General features: G+C 42.3%; 1 protein-coding gene across 4 annotated transcripts in view; it reads left to right on the top strand.

Moving 5' to 3' along the window:
• Window positions 1-22,265, top strand: part of IQGAP1 (IQ motif containing GTPase activating protein 1) — an 80,416-nt gene that overhangs the window by 2,658 nt on the left and 55,493 nt on the right. The gene's annotated exons all lie outside the window — the stretch shown is intronic.

The raw sequence follows: 22,265 nt of genomic DNA, 5'->3' as shown, positions 1-22,265 counted from the left end.
TTTTGCAAATACTCAATCCTGTATGTTGTACATGGGGGGATAGGAATGAGACAGACCAGTTTGTCTACTCCTTCCCTTCAGCTGGGTCTTTTCATGCCTTTGTATAAACGGAGTATTTTACTTGAAATTTCAAAATGTTTTTTTGAAGCTGAGATTGAGACCAAAGATACATTATTGAGATCTAATACATAATATGAGAGTAAATTAAAAAAGAGGTCAGGTAATGTTTGTATTGGTGACTCCCTTTGCCCCCAGCACTTCTGAAAGTTAAGGGTAATGTTTTGGTTTGCATTTTGTAATTAGTTGGGAAATGGATTATGAGCTTAGAGTTTCCTTGTTTCTGCGAAGATCTGTGCAAACTAGCGAATGTGTATGCCACAGAAAATAACTCCTGGAGCAGCAGGAAAGTACAGAACATTCATAAAACCTTGATCTGAGTAGTCAACGGCATGTTTTGTCATGGCTCACCGAATACTTCAATCTGTCTTTGTCCTTATATAGATGACATGGATTAAGAGCAAGAAAACTTTCTCTTCCATGGGCTGGGTGATGAATTTGGGATAAATCTGTGTAAGTCTTCCCTGGCAAGACAGATGGGTTCTACTGTAGTGATTTCATTGAGTGGGAAATGCTGCATTCTTGCAAGTTCACTACTGTCAGAGTATAAAGGAAGAATTAATTCCAGGATTTCAGTAGTTTATGCTGCCTTACCAGGAACGTATTATATATTTTTGAAGTGGCATCGAGCACTCAGTTTATGCTATAGTCTTTTAGGTGCTTCATAACAATTGTCACTACTATGGATCCGCAGAGGCTGCTCAGTTATTAGCAGATAATAATTTTCTGTACGTATGGATTTGGATGAGTTTTGAAGTAGTGAGAAAGATCTGACTATATGTCTAAGTAACTCCTTCCCTTTGAATCCAAAGACTTTAGGAGCAAATGCTGGGTGACGGGGAGAGATGAGTTGCGCTGTAGTCGCTGTCTGTGCTTGAAGGAGCCCTAGGTCCATCACTTGTGGACTCTTTCTGTGACTGGCATCAGAGTACATGCTTTCTGAGGTGCTTGTCCGTTCAATTCCATGTCAGATTTGCAAAAAAAATCAGGCAAAAATGCCTTACACAGCAACAGCTTTAATATTTTGAATTAAGCTCTTTCTTAATCATGGAGACTTACTCTTTAGACAAATAATTTTTGACTCTTAAGTTTATTGGCCATCTTACCTTTGCTTCCAAGTGTTGCATTGGTATTGATGAGACTGAGGGGCTGGGCATTTGATTTTGCTGCACCTTGTCAGAAAGAAGATACTTTTTTTTTTTTTTTTTCTCCTCGCTGTTTGGTCTTGGGATGAGCCTTCAGATGTTTCAGTTAATGCCTAGTGGTTGCCAGTATATTTTGTGATGAATGAAGCAACAGCTGTGTTGCTCAAAATGCATGTAGTGGTGTTACAGCCTTCCTCGTATCTGCCTTGGCAGTTGGAGCGTGTTAAGTGGAAGGTCTGCTTGGAGAGCTTCAAATACCCTTTTTCCAACCCTCAACCTATGTTTGCTCAGTGGCCTCCAGGCTGCTTATTCCTGCGTGTGTGGGAATTCCTGACTCCTATAGCTGAACCCATACCACTTTCCATAAGAGTTAAAGATTAAGTGACCAGAAGGAGAGGACCAGACGCCTTAGCTTAATAATTAAGATATAGAAGTGAGAGTAGAAAAGCTTGAGTTCATGGTCTACTCCCAAGAATTTTTTTTTTTCCTCGCTGAGTAGTCTTTTTGTAAATTGTCCTTTAAATTTCTTTTATTATTACTAGTACAGCCTGAAAGAGGGCCCTTGGCTGCATTGTTGGAAAGGAGTTTAACAAAAACCACTAAACCAGAACTGTAAGAGATCATTATATTTGAAATTGATGTCCTTGGTCTGAGATTTTCTGTGTTTGACTTCTTTGCCGGTAGTGTAACTGAGGCATAACGTGTGAGTTGGATGCTGCAGCATTTTGCTTGTGCTGTTGCTAACAGTGCCTCAGAACTATGGGCGTGGACCGGAGGTTTTATAATCTTTCTTCACAGTAAGAGGTTTTCAGAATGGAGGTTGTATCTGTAAGGAGAGGAGGACCTAGGAGCAGAGGAAGGTTATCTGGTGTGCCCTGTGTCACACTCTCGGAAGCTGAAAAGGTGAGTGTTGTAAAGTTGACGGCAGCTGGGGCAGGCGTGAGGCAGCTGAAGAACAGCTCTTGGTGGTCCCCCTCTTCCCCCTGTAGCCATATTATCGTATTACTTTGTAATATTGCATTCAAACACTGTAGTTGATACTCACTTTTTCTAGAACTTAAAGGCCCCTGAAATGGTGTGAATAATAACATGCTGATTTACATTGCGTCAGCAGTGTCAGAGGCTTGCTATCCCTTTAACCAAGCAACAGATAAGGAATCTAGAAGCAGAAATGATTTTGTTTCATAAATGTTAAAATAAGGTAAGATGAAAATTGGCTAGCACCCCATGTCATGCTGAAATGAAAAATCCAGAAAAGCCTTGATTTCTGAACTGTGTGGTATAACAGTGCGTATGCAGTAGCTTTGAGTATTTCATGAAGTTGTTTGGAGTACCTGTCTGCTAAGGAGCAAACATCAGAGGCGTTGTCAGAAGAATAGCAATAACTTGTATGTACTTAATGGTATTCCAGCCTGTTTTGCTTTTTCTTCAGCTGTCGCTGTTGCTCCATTGTTATTTAACAGGTTTTGACTTCAGCTACTGATGTGCAAGAGTCTGGTGAAACAGGCATTATTCTTGGTAGCTGGAGAAGGGGAGGCAGGGCGTGCAACTAAGTTGCTCAAGATCATGAAAGAGATTGAAATGAAAATTGGAGCTAAAATGGAGGTTGTGAATAGAGGGGCTCCTGTACTATGCTTGGACCAGATACTTCAATCTTGAATAAAAATGGCTTTATGAATAAGTGTTGTGTAATATTTCAAGTTTGGTGTTTTGTGTGTGTGTTTGGTGGTTGTGATTCTTTTTCCTTCCCTGCCCCTGTCTCAGTCACAGCAATCTATACAGAAAAGCTGTGGCAGCGCAGATAAAACTGTAAGTGGTACTCTGTTCTGTTGTAACAGGGCAGCTTGTGCTCGTAGAAGGGTAAGGGTGTACTTATGCAGAACAGAAGAAGCCCAAAAGAACTTTTTGTGATCCTTATCCAACTGGTGCACTATAATATTATTGATCTGTGTTGTCTGATAGCCTTTTTTCCTACGTGGGCTACTTATTGGGGTATTGTGGCACTTTCATGATGAAATCGGCATTTTTTCATTTGGAAAAGGCTTTTTCAAGCTTTGTCTTTCAATGTGGAATATTTTAAGTTCTCAAAGTTGGAAACTAAAACTTTGTTGCCTCTTTCTCTTGTTTCCTTATCTGGCTTGCTGGGTGATGGGACCATGCTTTTCCCCTGGGATAGCAGGAAATACTTTCCTTCTGGGTTATGCCCTAGCATGGTGTAAGCATTTTAGTGCCCAGATTATGTGGCTTCCAATAAGCGTGTAACTTCCATTGTGCCTAAGCAGTGCATTTCTTGTATGCATCAGGGTGGAATCTGACCATAGGGGTTTTTTCTTTTTCTTTTTTTTTTTTTTTTCCTCTTTTTTGGGGTTTCTTGTAGATGATGTTTCCTATTGAACAAGAAAAGGGTGCTGCTTGCTCTTTGTTGCTGATTTAATCTGTTCAGGTTTGAAGTATACTATGATTTTGTAGCAATCCCCTTCTTTCTGATAGATTAGAAGATGGCTTAGTGTAAACTGATGATACCATTGAGAGAAATTACTATTTTGTGTCTGTGTGGTAAAGTCTGAAGCATTTCCCATTGATTGCTTTTCTATAAGAATTACTTTCCCCTGTCCCTCATGTGCGCTCTCTCTTTAAAGTGGGGAGGAGGTTTTTTTGACAGGAATAACTTGTCTGTGTCTTTAAGCAAAAAATAAACTGAAATTGTTTACTGGAGACCCAGTTAAATTTTGTTTCCTAAATGAAATCTAGTGTTTAAAGAAAAAAATCTGGTCTTCATCTTTTTGGGTTTTCAATTCCAGCTTCTGGTTTGAAATGGGTATCATTGTCTCTTGGAATTTGGTGTAGTCATCCAAGATCTGCTTAAACAGGTTTCTTATCTTTAGAGGTGTAGGGTGCCCAGAAGAAAGAAGAGGAAGAATTATAGAGGACCCCACTATCTGGACAGATTGCACACATTTAGAGTTAGTGCTGGATGGGATGCTCTGTAGAGCTTATTCTGTGAGTAACTGTAATGCTGGATCATCAGTGTCTGTAAAGGTGTAGGTATCAGTTGTTGAAGGAGCTCTTGTTTGAAGATAGAAGTAGTGCACTACGGCTGAAATCTGCCTGTGAGGCAAATGTGATAGTTGCTCTATTACACAGAATTAGTCTCAAGAGGTGACTTTGTTGCAAATCACAGATTTGTTTCAGAAAGGCAACAAACTGCGTTGATTCCATTATCTTATTAACCTGAACTTGGAAAAATTAAGGTAGCTTAGTTAAAATATGAGCTTCTTAAGAACAGGGCTGCAATAGAGCGCCAAGTACCAGTAGGGTACTTAGAGAAAAGCAGGATTAGGCTTTCTCACTTACTTTTGTACAGTTCTCAGTGTGCCTTAAATAAGCAAGTCATGTGCAGAATATCTTATTTAAATCCTGCTTACATCAATCTGCAAATTAGATACAGGCAAGTTTCCTGTGGGTTTTGAAGCTTAGAGTTAGTGCGCTACCTCTTGGAGGATTCTGAGGGTGAAGTGGTAATAGCAGTTTGTGGAGTACAACCTAGGGGGCGTAAACCAGAGCTGCAGTTGAAGAATTTAAATTTTGTTTGTATTGTAAATCTCGAGACAGCAAGAATTGTAATGCAACTCTGGATTACCTCAAATAAACCCAAAACAATCCTCACCTTTCTTTTTATGTCTGAGCTCGTTCATTTTTTCCTTTCTTTTCTATTTTCTTTTTTCTTCATGTCTTGCTTTCTCTCCTCAAACCTGACTTTGTAGGATGGGGTTTCTTTCAGCTTTTTTTCTATTTGCATTCATATTCTAATGTCCAGGGTGTATGCAGCACAGCTACAGTTTAGTGTCCTTCAGTGACTTATGGGCAATTAATTGTATTACCTCAGAAGCATAGAAATTATTGCAACTTTGCAAATAACAGGAAAAGATAATGCAGTGGATCTTAAACTGTTCACAGGCTAGGTATGAAACATATTCTGTAGTTATGTTATGTGAAAGCTCTTTTGCCTTAGTGGCTCAGCCTGCGTCTAGATTTAACCCGTCAGATCATAGTGGTCCCCTCCTAATAATTGCTGGTCAGTATTGCATGCTGGAAAAGATCTAAAGATGGAATTGATTATGTTTAGAAAACATCTGCAGTAATTTAGTTAGTATCCTGTAGTGGAGAAGCTAAGAAAGAGTTCCTCTTACTGATGAGGTCTTCAGACTTCGATGGGAGGCAATCTGAGACCTTTGAATGGCGTCTGTCTGGTTTGACCATGTTTTATTTCAAATATATAACTCCTCTTTGGAGTTATTCTGTTTTTATTTTCTAACTTTAGAATGAGGCTTGCTTTTTTTGTTTTGTTTGTGAAACCATCTGTAATATTGAAGTATAATTGGATTTTTACAGTTGCAGAGTCAAGAGAGAAATAAGCTCATTCACGAATTGATGTATTTGTAGATATATTTGTATGTCGGGAGTCTTAATATATTCATGTATAATCCAAGTCACAGTATCACAGGAACTAGCATTTGGCTGAAAATGATTTACAGAATTCCCACCCAAAGTGACCCCTCTAGGTCAGCTGAGTGGGTGGGAAGGTCACTAACTGACATAGCAGAACTTCTACGTGGCATAACCAGGGTTCCTCTTTTTATTCTAGTCTCATCAAGAGGTTTTTTTTTTTTTTTTTATTTCCTTGTATTTCCATTTTATTCCCACTTGTAAATTGGGTCACGTACTGTTTTTTGGGTTGGTTATTAGTTTGCTGGGGGTCTTGTGTGTGTGGTGTTTTGATTTCTGCTTCTGTGAGATATGGTGCAGGTCTCGTGTTAGATTGTAACCCAGAAATAGGTAACACATTGTTAGAAACAGTTGTAAGTTGAAGTAGTTGCGTTTTAGCTCTCACCGCTTCATCTGGGGCTTCTTATCAGCTCCTGTTTGGACTTGACAAGGTATTTCTCTACAGTTCCTGTACTGTTTCATTGATGACCTCATGCAGCTGGCAGGGAGTGGCTGTCTGGACTGGAAGTGTCTTGGAATGCACGTTCAGAACTATATTTTTCTAAGAAGTGGGTGGAGGGAGGTGGGGGGAGGAGGACAGTGGTGGAGTACCACCATTCTTGCCTCACGCTGAATACTTTTTTTTTTAAATTTTTATGACTCACTGGAAATATTAATGAAAGGCAGGCCAGGAGGAGAGAAACAGCTGTTTGCACAGAATTCAATTCCTAGACCAGGGGTTTGCTGTTTGGACGGTGGTTTCTGAAGGAATATTGTATGTAATACAGGAAGAGAGCAGCCCAAAATAACCAAAGCAAGTAGTTGTCATGTAACAGTTCTTGACTATGGGGTACTGTGGAGTGCTGCTTATAACCCTTAATTACAAGAAAACGACTTAGTTTGGAGGTGATAACTTTAGTGATATTATACCTTCCAAGCATTTAAGCCTATTCAGTTTCCAATGGTAGGTGATCAAGGCAGTTAGCTTTGGCAACACACTGGTTCATTTTGCCTCAAAAACTATTTTTGCATACCTGATAAGTTCCTCACAGATATGTGCTTGGTACTCATCTGAAAGCTCTTCTTTTTGGCAAATGTAGCAAATGTGATAGGAACCCTATCAGCAAGAGCAAATACTAAGGTAATTTGTACCAGTTGTTGGCAGGTTTGCAGTGGAACTTTTACTTTTTAATTTTATTTATTTATTTCTTTACTTTTATGGAGGTGGGGGGAAAGGATTTCACTGCCAGAATATTATTATGGTCTTTGGTTCAAGCTGCGTGTTGCCAGAGAGGGTGCGTCAATCATCGGGAAAAATCTGGCTTATGTTACTTGCTAATCCTTTTCTTTTGGTATCTTTGAACTGAAAATGTCTCTGTGGATGATGAGAATCTTCTGGGACCTTTTACTTGTGGGCAGCACTTGCTTTTCTAGCTCTTCGCTTGAGAGACTGAGTCTTTTCCTGCACAAACTGTAGTGAAACGCTTTTGAATTTCCACCTACTTCTCTAGAACAGAGCACTCCTGATGTGACAAGTTATCTTACTTTGTTGTTGTTTCCTCTCTGAGAGATCATCTTTTATCTTGGGCGATTTGTTTGGGGTTTCTTTTGTGTGTGTGTGTGTGTTCAGAGGTGGTAGAATGAGTTATTTTAGAGAGAAGTGTGTGTTTGGGATTTTTGCATGGCTGTCTAATGCCCGTGCTCAGGTGAATTGGATAAAGGACTGAGGCTGTCTGCACATTTTCTCGTCTGATCCTCTGTAAGAATGGGTGCCAAGTCTGCTATGTAACTTAACTAAAACCGTTTGAAATTCACATATAGAGGGAATGATCTGCTGGAGTATGAGATCCCTCTTCTTTCAATAGAATGGATAGTATGATTTGCCCCCGAAATGCCGTACCTGTGGTGTTGGCAATACTTAGCAGTACAAAAGCCTTTAAGCCAGAGCTTCGTCCATTCTTTCAGATGGCAAATGCAGGCACCGTGAGGGGTGCTGCCCTTTTGCTCTGGCTGCTTTTTCCTCTGCTGTGGTACAGCTGCAGCCATGCATATTTTGCTTGGCACACCTGTAGGGATTGCAATAGCAGGGCTAACTGGATGTGAATGGAAATGTCTAGATGCGGAGGTACCCTGTGCGGTGGGGGAAGGGCTGTTGGAATGACTGGTGTTTACAAGTGCCTGGCTAGCAGCTAGTCATCAAGACCCCAGAATGTTTGTGTTTGGTTTCACGAGACACCCTTTGGAGACAGAGCACAGTGAGCAAATCCTGGTGAGTCATGGAGGTGGCACAGGACAGAGGTAGTCATCACTGCCAGCTACAAATGCCTGTGAAAAGGCCCATCTGTAACGTGTTAAATCTGCATGTGGTTGCTAGCTGAGGAAGAGCCCAGGAGATGAGGAGAACTTGACAAATGGCATCCATCTGTTGCCCTCCGTGTCAGGGCAAAAGATCCTGGACCTCCTAATGCTTGTTGTTGAGCTGGGTGTAATGGCCTGCTGCTGGGTGGACAGCCTGAACGTCCTCCTGGTTGCCTGATGGCTGGACAGACTTCTTGGGCACTAAATGCTTTCTGGTGCGTGAGACTGAGTGAAACCTGGTTGGTTTTCAGTTTTTGTCAAGTACAATCAGCTTGCTCCTTCTATAAGGTCTGGCATGTTTTGCTGTGTCATTGGTACGCGGGTATAACTGCATCTCCTACACGCCTGCCACCTTTACAGCTTCAATAGACACTGGTTATAGACCTAAGTGGAATTCCAGACCTTTTTGTTTTCTGGGGCAGTGACAAAGATTTCAATTTCCCTTTCAGCTCAAAGCTGTTTGAGTTGAAATTGAGAGTGCTGCTTTTGATGGAGAACTAGAGAAGAGAATTATAAACCAGTGGACAGTCAAAATGTGCTTTAGGGAACAGATCTTGCTCATTAGAATATTTCAAATTACCGTTCTGATTGTTTTGTGGTAATTGCTAGTGTAATTTTAATAGCTGTAAAAGTACCTGACTTAACACGTCATACCGATTTGAGCAAAGCCCTGTGTGTTCACAGGTGTGATTTCAGCTTTACCTGCTTTAGAAGACTTTAAGGGGCTGATCTTGAACACTGAGTCTCTTGATGGTCTTGTTTTCCAGGTTGTTGATTGTTAAACCATTGCGGAAGCCAACTTGCCTCCCCTTTCCCCCGGTGGTTTTGAATATGTTCTTTGAAGAGTGGAATTCTAAATAAGTATTGTTGGTGCCTTCCTTTAGCTTGGACACCTGCTGCCTGGATGTGCTGGTGTCCCTCAGCCCGATTTTGTGAGCACTGTTTTTTCAGGGTGAGTTGTCGGGCAAAAGGTGGTCATGTTTGCAGTTCTGTCTGTCGGTGCAGGGTACTAGACAAGATGGGGAAAACCAGTTACACAAATCCTGACCCCGAGGGTGAGCGAACCTGGTGGGGAGCTGGGAAAGGGAGACGGCTTCTCTCCCTTGAGGTTTTGTTGTTCTGACTGGAATGCTTGGTATTCTGAAAATCTGTGCGCGGTGTAATTTGTCATTTTTGTAGTATGAACTGAGCAGCTGGATAGCAGTGTTCGCTGGCTCGTTTCCAGCTTCTATTGGCAGTTATACTGAATATACTGCTGAAACGCAGTTTGACAGAGGGTTCTGCCCTCTTCTCCTTGCAGTTTTTCTACAATCTTACCAGATTCTTGCCAAATTTTCCTGTTACAGCAGCCGCATGAATAGATGTTATCGCAACCTCTATTGCTTGAGGAAGATGAATCATTTACTGTGTCAGAAATCCTTTGAAGCAAACTACTCTTTACTAAAATAAAAGTCCTTTTCAGCACAGGGACAGGTAAGTTATTTAAAGGTCCTTGTTTTTCGAAATGTAGGTATCCAGGAATTGTGAAACTAGCTAATTAACCGCCAAAACCTGAAGCATACGAATGTTTTTGGGTTTCTACTGTTGCAGTTGTTTGTTCTGGCTTTGAGAGATCAGGTGCAAATTTTCCACTTATTTTCTTGAGGATAAAACTGTTATTCTACCTTTTGCTTACCCTCCAGACTACTGAAAGGAGAAGAGAGAAAGTGTTTCAGTCTTTCCCCAGGCGCTCTATAAAGTATTAAAAAAGCCCATACCTCAGCCTTTTTTTTTTTTTTTTGAAACCCAGCCCAGACTGGATGACTATGTGAGTCTATGCATCAGTGATGGAGTTAGACCATAAAGGTATCAAATACTGATTTTTTTTTTTTTTTTTTTTTTTTTTTGGAGGCTCCAGGTACTGAGAGGTCAGGCAGTATCTAAGTAGATTGTTCCAGTGGATTAAAGTTTGTGTGATTTCCAGTACTTTTTTCTGCTTTAGCTTCTAGCTGTTGCTTCTTACCGTCTTTGGCTAGTGGAGACTCCTACTCTTGCCAATACTCTTATCTGTATTGGTACTAGTTAAGAGTGATTAAATATTCTCTAATAGCCAGTTTGCTGACCTGGCAAAAATCACCTGTCCTTTTCCTTTGGATGGCAGGTGGGGACAATCTTTGTCGGGTGACTGGGCTGAATCTGCTTGCTGAGACACAAGGGCCTCCAGGATGCCAGGGAAACAGCTGGAGTCTGTTGCTGCAGTCAGAGAAAGAGATTCATCTTTTGTAGGTGTGCCTTGATATGGCCACTTTTATCTCCGTGCAGTTTTAGATTTATCATCTGTGCCTAGACACTTATGCCTGTTCTTACTTCCTGCTAGTTTATTACTCTGGTCAGGTGGCTGTCTCTCTTTGGTTTCCCCTCGAGTTTCCTTTTCCCAGTACATCAAATTCAAGCTTGTTTTTGTTTTCAGTGCATGTCATAGGTAATAATTTTTTCCCTACTACTTTCACTTGGCCAAAGACAGTAGCTTTGGTCAATTCACGTTCTGTATCTTCCTCCTGAAGATTTCTTTTACCTCCAGCTGGTGTAAAACTTGTGCCTTTTCCTCTATTTAATGCCTTCTGCAGCAGTGTCTACAATCCTTCACTAGATTTCAGAGTGCCAAGGTAGGTTTTTTCTTTTTGCTTTTTGGAGTATGCTTTCTTTTTCCAGTGGTCACCTTTGGTTTTTTTGTGTGTTGCATGTTTTATGGCATGTTGGGGGCTGTCTGGGGCAGGGATGGCTTGGACAATAATGTGCTGAAGCACAGTGAATGGCTTGTGCATAATCGGGGTTTTGTGTACCACAGTAAATAATAATTCCCTTGTCTGGCTGCTCTGGAGGACCACTTTATGAAGGGGTATTAAAGAGGACTCTTTTTCTTGTTGTGGTGGGTTGACCTTGGCTGGCTGCCATGTGCCCACCAAGCTGCTGCTCTCATTCCCTCCCCTTGACTGTACAGGGGGAGAAAGCATAAGACAAAAGACTGCTGGGTCGAGATAAGGACCGGGAGAGATCACTCAGCAAGTACCATCATGGGCAAAACAGACTTGGGAAAACTGATTTAATTTATTCCCAATTGAGTCAGAGTAGGATAATGAGCAATAAGAACAAATCTTAAATCGCCTTCCCCTTATCCTTCCTGTCTTCCATCGCCTCAACTTCACTCCCGGCTGCTCTGTCTCCTTCTCGTGTGGTGCAGGGGAATGGAGTTGTGGTCAGTTCATTAGGCGTTGTCTCTGCCCATCCTTCCTCCTCGTGCTCTTGTTCCTCTCCAGCGTGGCGTCCCTCCCGCAGGAGGTAGCTCTTCAAAAACTTCTCCAATGTGGTTCCTTCCCACAGGCTGCAGTTCTTCACAAACTGCTGCAGTGTGGGCCCTTTCCACAGGGTGCAGTCCTTCAAAGTGGACTGCTCCAGCCTGGGTCCCTTGCAGAGCCACAGCTCCTGCCAGCAAACCTGCTCCAGCCTGGGCTCCTCTTTCCATGGGGCCACAGGTCCTGCCAGGAGCCAGTTGCAGCGTGGGCTGCCCACGGGGTCACAGCCTCCTTCGGGCATCTCCCTGCCCCAGCATGCGGTCCTCCGAAGGCTGCAGGTGGATATCTGCTCCGCCGTGGACCTCCATGTCCCTCAAGGGGCACAGCCTGCCTCACCATGGTCTTCACCACAGGCTGCAGGGACTCTCTGCTCTGGTGCCTGGAGCACCTCCTGCCTCTCCTGCACTGACCTGGGTGCCTGCGGGGCTGTGGCTCTCATATATTCTCCTCTCTCCGAGCTGCTGTTGCACAGCGTATTTTTCCCCTTTCTTAAACACATTATCCCAGAGGTGCGACCAGAGTCGCTGCCAGGCTCAGCCTTGGCCAGCGGTGGGTCCATCTTGGAGCTGGCTGGCATTGGCTCTGTCTGACATGGGGGCAGCTTCTGACACCTTGTCACAGAAGCCACCCCTGTAGACCCCCTGCCACCAAAACCTCACCATGCAAACCCAGTACACCTGTGCAGACATAAGCGTGCCATGTGAGGACACTTGGGCTTTTCCTGGCTGGAGGGGAGATTAAGGCTTGTACCAGGCCTGCCTGTACCAGTTAAGAAAAGCTCTCTCAATGCTAAAGAAGTTGTTTGCATGTGTCCTTGATATGCGGTGTGTTTATGTGGCGTTGCCCTGCTTGGGTACACAGGGGTTATCTTGCCTTAGAGTGCTAAAAGCAAAATGGGAGAAGAGAGGTTGGATTCTGTTTGATGTGTGTTGTCTGTGTCTGGAGCAGTGCTGGCACTTGGCTGTTCCTCTTCCGAATTCCTGCAGCGTGCGAGTGAGGGTGCAACTTCAAGGTTTGCATCCTGCGAGCTGGCTGTCAGTATCTGGGTGAGGTCTAAGACCATGTGGCTCATGGTTAAGGGAAAGAAAGAAGTATGTTAGTTTACAAAAAACTTCTTTTATAAGACCTTCTTGAAAATTACCTTCTGTTTTGTAATTGATTGCAGTATATAGAATGTGATCGGTTTGGAATGTTTTGTTCAGTCTTGTAAATGGTAGAGACATGGAAAAAGTGCAAGAAAGCTTATTTTATTTAAGTCCATGAGAAGAATGAGGATTTTTCAGTTAAGGAGGAAAAAAAAAAAAAAGCTCACACAGAGCAATAGCTTCAAAGATCTAAAAAGTGAAATGTTATTTAAAAAAATGTTCTTGCAGGTTAATAGCTGATCTTCACTGATTACTACAGGAGGTGGGAACTGGCGTACATAAGTACTTCTGAATGTTTTGCTAGATATCCATAGGCATTTCTGGTTATGAGTCTGATTTAGGTTGCCTAAAACCTGTCTGTTCATTGATTATAGTTAGTACGACTTTTTCCTGAGTGTTAAAGCAAAACATTCAAGTCCTGTGTACTTTCTGTGTGTGAGATACAGCTAGTGAAAGCAAATCTAAGGCCCGTTTTTTATGCATTGTAATAGTTTTGGAATTCCCAAATACATTTTTGCACATTAGATAAACTCACAAACATGACATTCATAAACTATTTTGAAAATAAAAGTTCCATCAATTAACACATGCTATGTACAGTCACGTAGGTAAGTATGAATAGACACAGCCATATTTAGCTGAGCAGTCGGTTACCTCGTTTCATAAAAGGCTGTTTATTTGCATCTCTCTTACCGGCCTTTGTCAGAGACCGGGTGTGGGGCTGTGTGGGGTGGGAGCTTCTGGCCTGACACCACGAACAGGCGTCGGGCAGCTGTGGCCTGTGCCTGCCTTGGTGATCGCTTCCTGTGGTAAATATGGCTGAGGTGGCTGGAAGGCAGCAGCAACAGCTGTGCTCACCAGATTGCTAGACTGGATAGTCATAAAGTGCAGGCAGATGCTATAAAAAAAAAATAAAATAGAAAGGGAACAGAAGTGAGCGTAGAGCAGTTGCCTAGGGGAGATGCAGATGATCCTACAGCAGTTTGGGAGGCTTGAATTTTCTAAAGCTATTTGTCCCTGCCCCTTTCTGGCATTTGGTTTTTTTGTAACTTTTGTTGTGCATTTGGGAATGTGGTGACTCTGTGTGTGTGTGGGGATAAAATCCTAAGGAGAGATTCTCCTCCCCCCAGCCCAGTTCTCTGTGGGCAGGAAAATATTATAGTAAGTGCTTGGGTATGCCACCTGCCTGGCTAGTTTTGGCTGCCTGTCTGGTGTATTTTGGTGTGAGAAAAGAGCAGGGAGCCAAGAGCGAAGGCTGTTACGTGGTGGTAGCTGTACTGTTTAGATGAAGTAAAACTTTGGTAATCTTCGCTAGCTAGTTTGGAGGTGTAAGCAATAAACTCTTGCAGGGACCTTTTACTTCAAGGGCAGTAAGCAAAAAGGTTTCTTGTTCTGATAAATGAAGTGGGAGAATGCATTGCGGTAATTCCAAGCTGGACCTACAGAGGTTTATTTGAAGACATGGTGTACTCTAGGGCTTCTCAGTCTTTCTGTAGGTGATTGTGTTTAAAGAACTGTGTTAGTTTCCAGTGAGGTACCAATATCCCCAGGGATCTTGGCCCTGATGTTCTGGGGTTAGCTCATTTAACCATCACTTGGAGGCCTGCTCTTCCAGGAGCTTGTATAGAATCCCAGCCTGACGTGCAGCATTGGGTGAAAGGATCCTGGTGTTTGTGCATCGCAGTTCCATGCCCTTCCTAACGATTTGTCTCTACTTAAAATCAGGATAGCTGTTTCCTTAGGGAGTATGTTGGCAGTCCCTTAGCTGACTGCTTGCTGGGCACGTTTGGAGTAGGAGCCTCTCTGAGGTTGACAGGATGTCACTTCAGCAGCGGGATGAGCTGTAAGGCTCTCGCTGCTTAGAATCTTTTTTTTTTTTTTCTGAGCTGTGTTTTTTAGCATGGAGTACTGTCAATCACTCTTTTTGAGCTATACTCATGAGCTATACTCATTCAGGATTTACAAATATAAGTTTGTAATCTTGGACACCATGAATGCTGTTAACAGGCTGAAGGAGTCCAGTGTGCTCTCTGACCTCTGTTTGCACAGCAAAGGACACCTGTACTGTTTATGTTGACACACAGGTGTTTGTTACACATGGTATTGGACTCTTAAGAACCTTCTCAAGAGTGCCAGTAATCATTGTGCTGTGAATACCTTCCAAGAGTATAAATGAGTTGGGTGTTTTTGAGAAAGACCTTTGAAGCTTTTTTTTTGTCAGCAGTTTTGTTGCTAAACACTACGTGTAGCTTTTGCACAGCTTCCAAGTTCCAACCACAGTTAATGGTTGAGCAGCTCTTCAGTCCCTTTTCTGACAGCAGCCAGGTGCCTCTCCACGTCCCGGTGCAGGCTGAGCAGTGCTGCCTGGAGTTGCCTACATTTTAGATGTTAGGGGGTGAACACTTGAAAGGGGAAGGAACTGGAAATAACTCTTGAAGTTCTTCATGGCATTTTCAGTACATCCATTCAAATTGCATCATTTTTTTTCTGTTTAATTTTGGGTATTGTGAGATTAGAAGAAGTGAAGAGCGTAAGATGCACTTTCTGTCTGTATAGGGATATAGCAGTAGGCAATGGGTGAATACCCATAGGGTTGCTTTGAAAGCACAAAAAGATCACCTTGTTTCAAGAATTTGTACCCACCGTGTGAGCATGCACGTGGAGATCACCTCTTGAGGCTGTGTTTGAAGAGCAATCTTGGGCAAATAGCCTGCCTATTTCATGGTTTTGAGAAGATGTGTAAGACAGTAACTGTGCATAAGACTGTCTGTGTTAGCAGAGCACAAGTCTAGGCAGGCTTGCTTTGCTCATTAAAATATATTGGTATAGTATACAGACAGCGTTACGAAGAGTGGAGGATAAATATCATACGTGCCTGGAAAGAGAATCAAGCTCTGTGTCCTTCCAGTCCACCTCTAGACCTCCTTCAGGAGATAAAGCATATTCAGCCTCCTTGAAGGAGGAGACAACACCCTTCTGAGATGGAGTTGGTAGGGGACCACTAGAAGCAAGCGAGGGCTGTGGCACTGACATGCTGGCAAAGAGAAGATTCCCGTGATTCTGGCCCATGATCAAGAACTCTGTGGCTAGTGCTCCCAAACCAGAGGCTCAGAATTTTGCGTTGAGGTTCACTTTGCAGCTTTCCTGCTAATGAAATTGCTGAGGTGTGCAATAAGCAGAATGTGTTGTGGTCCTGTGGACAACTGCGCTTCAGCCAACACTTGGTATTGGTAGCAGACTGATACGAAGGGTATTGGTTATCCTTTAGCGTGATGTTAGTGTTATGTACTTTATCTTAGAGTTCTTAATGGCTACCAGTACTGAAGTACTCTTGAGGCCAACATGGTGGAAGCGACCACTGGGTGCAGACCTGGATGGCGTGTTGGGCTGCAGTCTGGTCTCAGAGTTGACAATGTCACTGGCTAGGTCTGTGTGTGAAAGGAAGAGCCATTGTCTTGAAGCTCTAGGCCAGCTGAATGTTAGAAAAAGTTATTTCTGGCCTCTGCAAGTGACTAATTTTACCTTGAAATTACTACTACTTAGTAATGATCAAGAAGTGAGCTTTCCTCGTTGCTTGATAAGGGTTACTTGTTTTTATTTTTGACTGTTAATGCCTTCTGTGTTTTCTATGTCATGTTCTGTTTTGGTTTTTTGCTGGAACAAAACTGTGGCAGCCCTGTCATGAAGCGAGCGGCGTTGCTTGCAAGTTTTGTCCAGTTTTTTAATTGTCTGCTCTGCTATTTTTGTTTATTAAATTGAGTATTGTTGCAACAGTTTCTGGGGAGATGGGTTGCTAGTTCTTCTTCCTCAGACTTATCTATAATCAGTTTGCGAGGAAAAGAGTGACTTTTTCTTTCTTTCCCCTATTTTTTTCCATTGTCTCGGAGTTAGCCAGGCTTCTGACGTTTTCACAAGTGTGAGAGCAAAATGTGTGATCGATGTTAAGTTTCCCCTTTGTCTAAACTCCAGTTCTGGTTAAAACTGGTTTATGATAAAAGTCTGAAGATGGATTACTTGAGCCTGGCTGCCTGGTGGTACCTGATGTTACGTTTTTGGTGTTGTGTCTTCTCCAGGAAGGCCTGGCTCTAAATGGCAGCTGGTGGTAGCAGCTGCATGTAGATATTCAAGGATCCTTTTTCTAGGAGGGTGATCTGTATTTTGCGGTTGTAGGACTGATTAGAAAGGTGCAATGATTACTTTGAAATAGCTTCAGTAGAATTGGAGAGTCCAACATTACCTATGCAGTCATGTGATTAAATTTGAGTGAAGAACTGATTCTGCGTTAAAAATTCTCTTCTGTGTGCTGGCAAGAGGGAGGGAAGGTTTTGGAAACTGCTGCAGTAGCAAAAAAGAATTGAAGGTTTCTGTGGAAAGCGTATTGATGGCATGTTGTTCTGATGCCTTATGGCTGAAGGGAGCAGAGGTTGCTGCCCATCAACCAGGTGTCCCCCCCTACCCGCCACGAGACGTGAGAAGTGCTTTCCTCTTGTTCATCTGGAAATTCTGCATTGATTTCTGCCTTTTAAGGATGACAGGTGTTAATTTTAATATGAGTATGTGAGCTTTTAAATGTAAAAGGTACTGCGTAATGCTTTCTGAAAACGTGGCTTTGTCCTCTGGCCTAGCAAATGGTTAAGCAATGCCGCACCAAGCCAGAGCATTATTGTATGTAAATTGCCTTAGTTTTGTAGTTATATTAACACCCACTTAGGAACCTGTTGAAACAGGTATGAGTACATTGAGACAGCTTATGTTCTAATTATGGGCTATTTATCTTACTTTATGGAGATGCTTAAACGGAACGCCTCTGTGGCCTTCAGTAAGGTATTAAATGATGTGGTTGCATGTCCCTTCTACTTTCATTTTAGGTCTTCCTGGGTTGAACAAAGTGGGTGGGGTTTTTTTGTTGCTCCAGTAAGTCTCTTGGCAGGGTATTATGAACCCTGTTGCTAGCATTTGGACTCTTTCAGGGTTGGAGTAGCTTGGTCCTCTCAGGAGTCTGGTTGTAATGATCTAAGGCATGGAAGTGATGTTACAGAAAGCTCTTGCCCCACTGAGGAGGAATGGGCAAAACGGGCTTGTTCAGGTGGGAAAGCGTTGGACTACATCATGAGAGGTTCCTTCCAGCCTCAGAGATTCTGTGAAGTTTGGGTTGAGGCAGCACAGTCAAAGTCACAAAACAATGTATGTATATCACATTATAAAGGAAAGTATGGTACTAAGACTCGTACTATAGGAGACTGTTGAGAAGCTTGCAGGAAAGCTAATTCTTTCCTGGCTAAACTGGGCTCAAAGTAACAACTTCCTATACACGCAAACGCACTTTTTCAAGTTCAAAATTGTTATTTATTGTTTAAGTGCACTATACCTGAAGTACTAAATGTAAGGTCTATGAGACTTTCTGAGGTTATTACTACTATTTTCACTTGAACTAGAGGGACTGAGCATCTTTTGCCTTGTGGAAGCTTCTCTAATATTGATATTTTGATTTGTATCTTATTTGGAACTCTTCTGACATGTAGCCCCTGCCATCTATGACTTGTACGTGTCCCGAGTTGATGCCTTCTGCACTCCCGTCCCTTTACTGCATAGAACTTGTAAGCCGTTCATATTGAGTACTGAACTCCTGTCAGAACTTGCTGAACTGGTTTGCTTTCTGTAACTTGTGCTTTGACTCAGTTCCTTACTCCCTTAATATGTCCTTCGGGTTGTATTTGTTTTCTGTACCTTACAGGCTTTGCATAAACAGTCTTCCTATTTTTTCCCCCCCGAGTTAGATGGCAAGGAGCAAAAAGGCAAGGTGGGAGAGAACATGGCTGCACGTCATCTGCTGGCTAACTGGTGACTTTCTCATATGTGAATGGAGGGCCATGAAGATGATCAGGCTGCTGGAGAACCTGCCCTGTGAGGAATCACTGAGAGAGTTAGGTCTTTTCACCCTGGAGAAGAGAAGGCTCAGGGGCACCTCATCATAGCTTTCCAGTACTTAAAGGGCAGCTACAAAGAGAATAAAGGCACGCTCTTCACAGGGAGCCACGTGGAGAGGATGAGGGGCAGTGGGTGTAAGTTGCACTGGGAGAGTTTTCATCTTGATACAAGACAGAAATTTTTTGCAGTGGCATCAGCCACTGTAACAACCTCCCCAGGGATGTGGTAGAGTCCCTATTGCTGCAGGGTTTCAATGCGCAACTGGACAGGGTGCTAGGTAATCTCACCTAGGCTCCCTTTTCCTTGGGAGCTTGGGCCAGGTGATCTTTCAATGTCCCTTCCAACATGGGCTGTTCTGTGATTCTGTAAATAAACCAGGCAGTGACTGTAATTATTATTTCCAGTTAGTCAGGTGCTATCAACCAGCATATAAATCAGTCCTCTGATGTTTCACAGCTGTTTCGGAAAGTGAGTAGAACCCCCAAAGAGTGTGTGAGACTTGAGGCTTAGAAATGTCATTTTTATATACCTTTCCAAATAATTTTAGGTGCTTCTCCAGAATATGAAAGGATACTTCTTGATTTCTGCAGAGTATCCACTTTTTTTTCCTTTTTTTTTCTTTGGAGGGGCAGTTTTTCTCCCTCTGTACCCCACCATGTGGTGTTGCAGTGTCCCACTTCCATCAGTAGTGCTAGGGCCCATTCATTTTTTTTATGGTTTGTCTCAGCCATTCCAGCCAGCTACTTGTTTGCTGATTCAAAGTTTCTGCACACAGAGCCTTTGTAATCTGGACATTCAGAGCAGAGGCTAGAATTGTCACGTTGTACATCTTATGAAGAGTTTTCTGAGACATTAATTTGGAAATTTATTCTGGTTTTGGGGTTTGGGAAAGACTAGAAGTGAGACGGCTGGAGAATGAGAAGCCAGCAGAAGCTGGAAAATCTGGTGCGTTGCCAGTTTCCTGCAGAAACCACTCCCTGCTGTGGGAGGGCTGTCAGCAGGAACATGAAACTGTTTATTGCTGTTGATTTTTGTGAGTGCTGAGAGTTCCTGAGAAATGCGTAGTTTCCCTTTTCTCACCCCCCTCCTTCCAGGCTCTCCTGAAATCTCCACCACTGGGTCTGTTGGAGACATCTGGTTGCTGACCTGTTTCTGTGATTAGTTCCTGTGGCAACCTCATTGAAAAGCTTCGTGGCGCCTTTTTCTTGCTTGTGTTAGCTTTTCAAAGGTGTCACCTCTGCTTGGAGCTGTAGAGAAGCCAAGTGAGAGGAAAATGTTTTCCTGGGCAGAGGGGGTGGGTCATAAAACTGAGAAGTTGTTTGCATTCAGATGGAAGAATCAGCAGAACAGAGGTAGGTTTGGGGATTGTAGCAGTGGCTGATTGTAGGTACTTTGTGATGAGCAGCTATGGAATGTTAGTGAGTCTTTCTTTTGAAGTAACTTCACATTCTTCTGTGTTATCTGGAGAGGAATGCAGATATTGAAAACAATCTGAATAACCAAGGAAATGGGTGAAATCCAGTTGTTTGTAAAACCTCTACTGAATCATGAGTATTCCCTCAACAATGAAGCTGTAAGAATAACTGTCTGCTGCAGAATCCACAGATAGGAAAGCAGCATCAGGGATTAGATCTTTAAAAAAACCCTCAGAAGTGCAAGAGGGATGAATTAAAAATCTGAGGACTTCACGCTGTATTTGCTCTACAGTCACTTTTTAGATGCTCTTGGATGTAGGCATTGGAATCGTTACAGCTGATCTTAACTTGCACTAATAGAAAAGACCATTTGAGGATTAGTGGCAGCTGAGCAAAATAGATGTGTTTGAATTGTACCTTTAGGCAAATACAGAGTTAGTGCAAAGAAGAAAGCACTAGTGTTATGCCTTTTTTTGTGGCTTTAAGAACACTGGCTTGTTTATCTCAAAAGGCAGATAGATGGATGGCCACTTTGCACTATGAGACCACTGTATACTAACATTTCGAGTAGGGAGAGATGGAGTAGTAACATATTCAGACATGAGAACTTGACTGGCATTCCCCTTGAGTTTGAATAGTGAAGACATACATTCATCTGAAACGTATGTTTTTGCAAGCCATCGGTTGATGCTAATAGGCATGAAAATGGAGGAGCTGTGGTAGGGTAACAGCTCTGTAGTAGGTTAAATAAAGTGAACCTTAGAGAGAGAGTTGAAACTGAATACAGATAAGATGGTTGAGATTGTCTAAAACTGCATATTTGCACTAGTTAAAGTTATCTTTCTTTTGACTGTTAAAATACTGCAGCCTGTGAGATTTTTCATTTTCACTAACAGCTGCCTGTCTTCTATAATTAGAAATGGAGTTTACTGCCTTCTCAGGAGAGATGAAAAACTGGCCACAGTGAATTTGAACACGTCTCATATCTGTTGTGTACTGCTAGAGTGTTCTGTATTTGAGAACAAGACTAAACTGTGCAAAAATATCCACAGAATGCAAATTACGTTTTATGTTTATAATACTTCTTTTCTAAATTACTGTAAAGAAATGATCATATTTTATTGTTCAGTTCAAAAAGATTGGTTACTCACTTGGTCATCTTCTTGGATATTGCAGGTTAAATAATTCTTAGTGCTTTCCATTGAGCCTTGCATGCTGGGCTGAAAATTGGTGGTGCAGAAGCCGATTCATGTGTAGGTCATACACTCCTGCCTTAGATTTGGTGCTTTTTATCAGAAAAGGTGGAACAGGCTGATTACAATCTGCTACCAAAGGACTGTCAGAGCACCAAGCTGCATCTCAGACTTTTATTTCAACAAACTGAATGCACTGCATTGTTCAGGCTTCTCACTGTGAAGTTTTATCTTAGCTAATCACAGATTTCTTTCCTATCTTATTCCTGCTCTCCAGTTTGAAAAAATGCAGGCCACAGTGACAAGGTTAGTCTCATCAGAGTTGTATACAAAAGAACAGTAGTGCCTGCCTTTACTGTTCCCCTTTGTATACACCCCATCATAATAGTAATTCTTACAGCTTTAAACTTTTAATTCATTGTGTGCTGTACTCATTACGCATTTTTCAGTGCCACAGTTGTCTTCTAGGATACAGTTCCCAGTCTGTAGAAAATCTAGATCAATGACCTAATATTTAACCATGTCTAAAGCCTAGATTATTTGAACAGTCCTGTTACTCAAGCTGTGAGCACATGTGTGCTAATTATGGGTTACAGTTATTCTAATATTGGTGTAATTCTCTAATTCTCTGATTTTGAAGCCTCAGTTTTTGTATTTACTTCCTGGAGAACTGAAAGAGGGGGGCATAGCACGTATTTATGCCAAAATCCATTAGAAACAGCACTAGTCAATGAATCCCCATGAAAACACTGCTTGGAGTAGTCTTAGTTCTTAGTACGTATGAGCTGGTTTTTGTATGTATGTACAGTGCTTGATTTTAATCAGAATATTAGGAGGCATGAAACCTCACACCTCGCAGATGTGAAATGTCTGCGGCTCTGGTTGGTCAACAGAGCCACATAGCTTTCCCGACTGTTTTACAGGACTGATTTCTGTGAAATTGTGTTAATTACTACAGTTACGCACCCAGTATGGTGTTTTCCTGTTATTTTTGGATTCATGTGAAGCTAAATAGTTTACAGTTAGGCATGCATCTGAAACAGTATTGAGAATATTAAAATTCTGTTCATTGGGTGCAAGCAGGATCCTCTACTTGCCTGTCTTTAAGATAGTCCCAGTAATGTGGACTTACCATCCCCGTGAGCCA

The sequence above is a fragment of the Falco cherrug genome, chromosome 7, assembly GCF_023634085.1.
Source record: "Falco cherrug isolate bFalChe1 chromosome 7, bFalChe1.pri, whole genome shotgun sequence".
NCBI classification, from domain to species: Eukaryota; Metazoa; Chordata; class Aves; order Falconiformes; family Falconidae; genus Falco; species Falco cherrug.
Note: the sequence above shows the minus strand (reverse complement) of the source record. Positions and strands in the feature narration are given on the sequence as shown.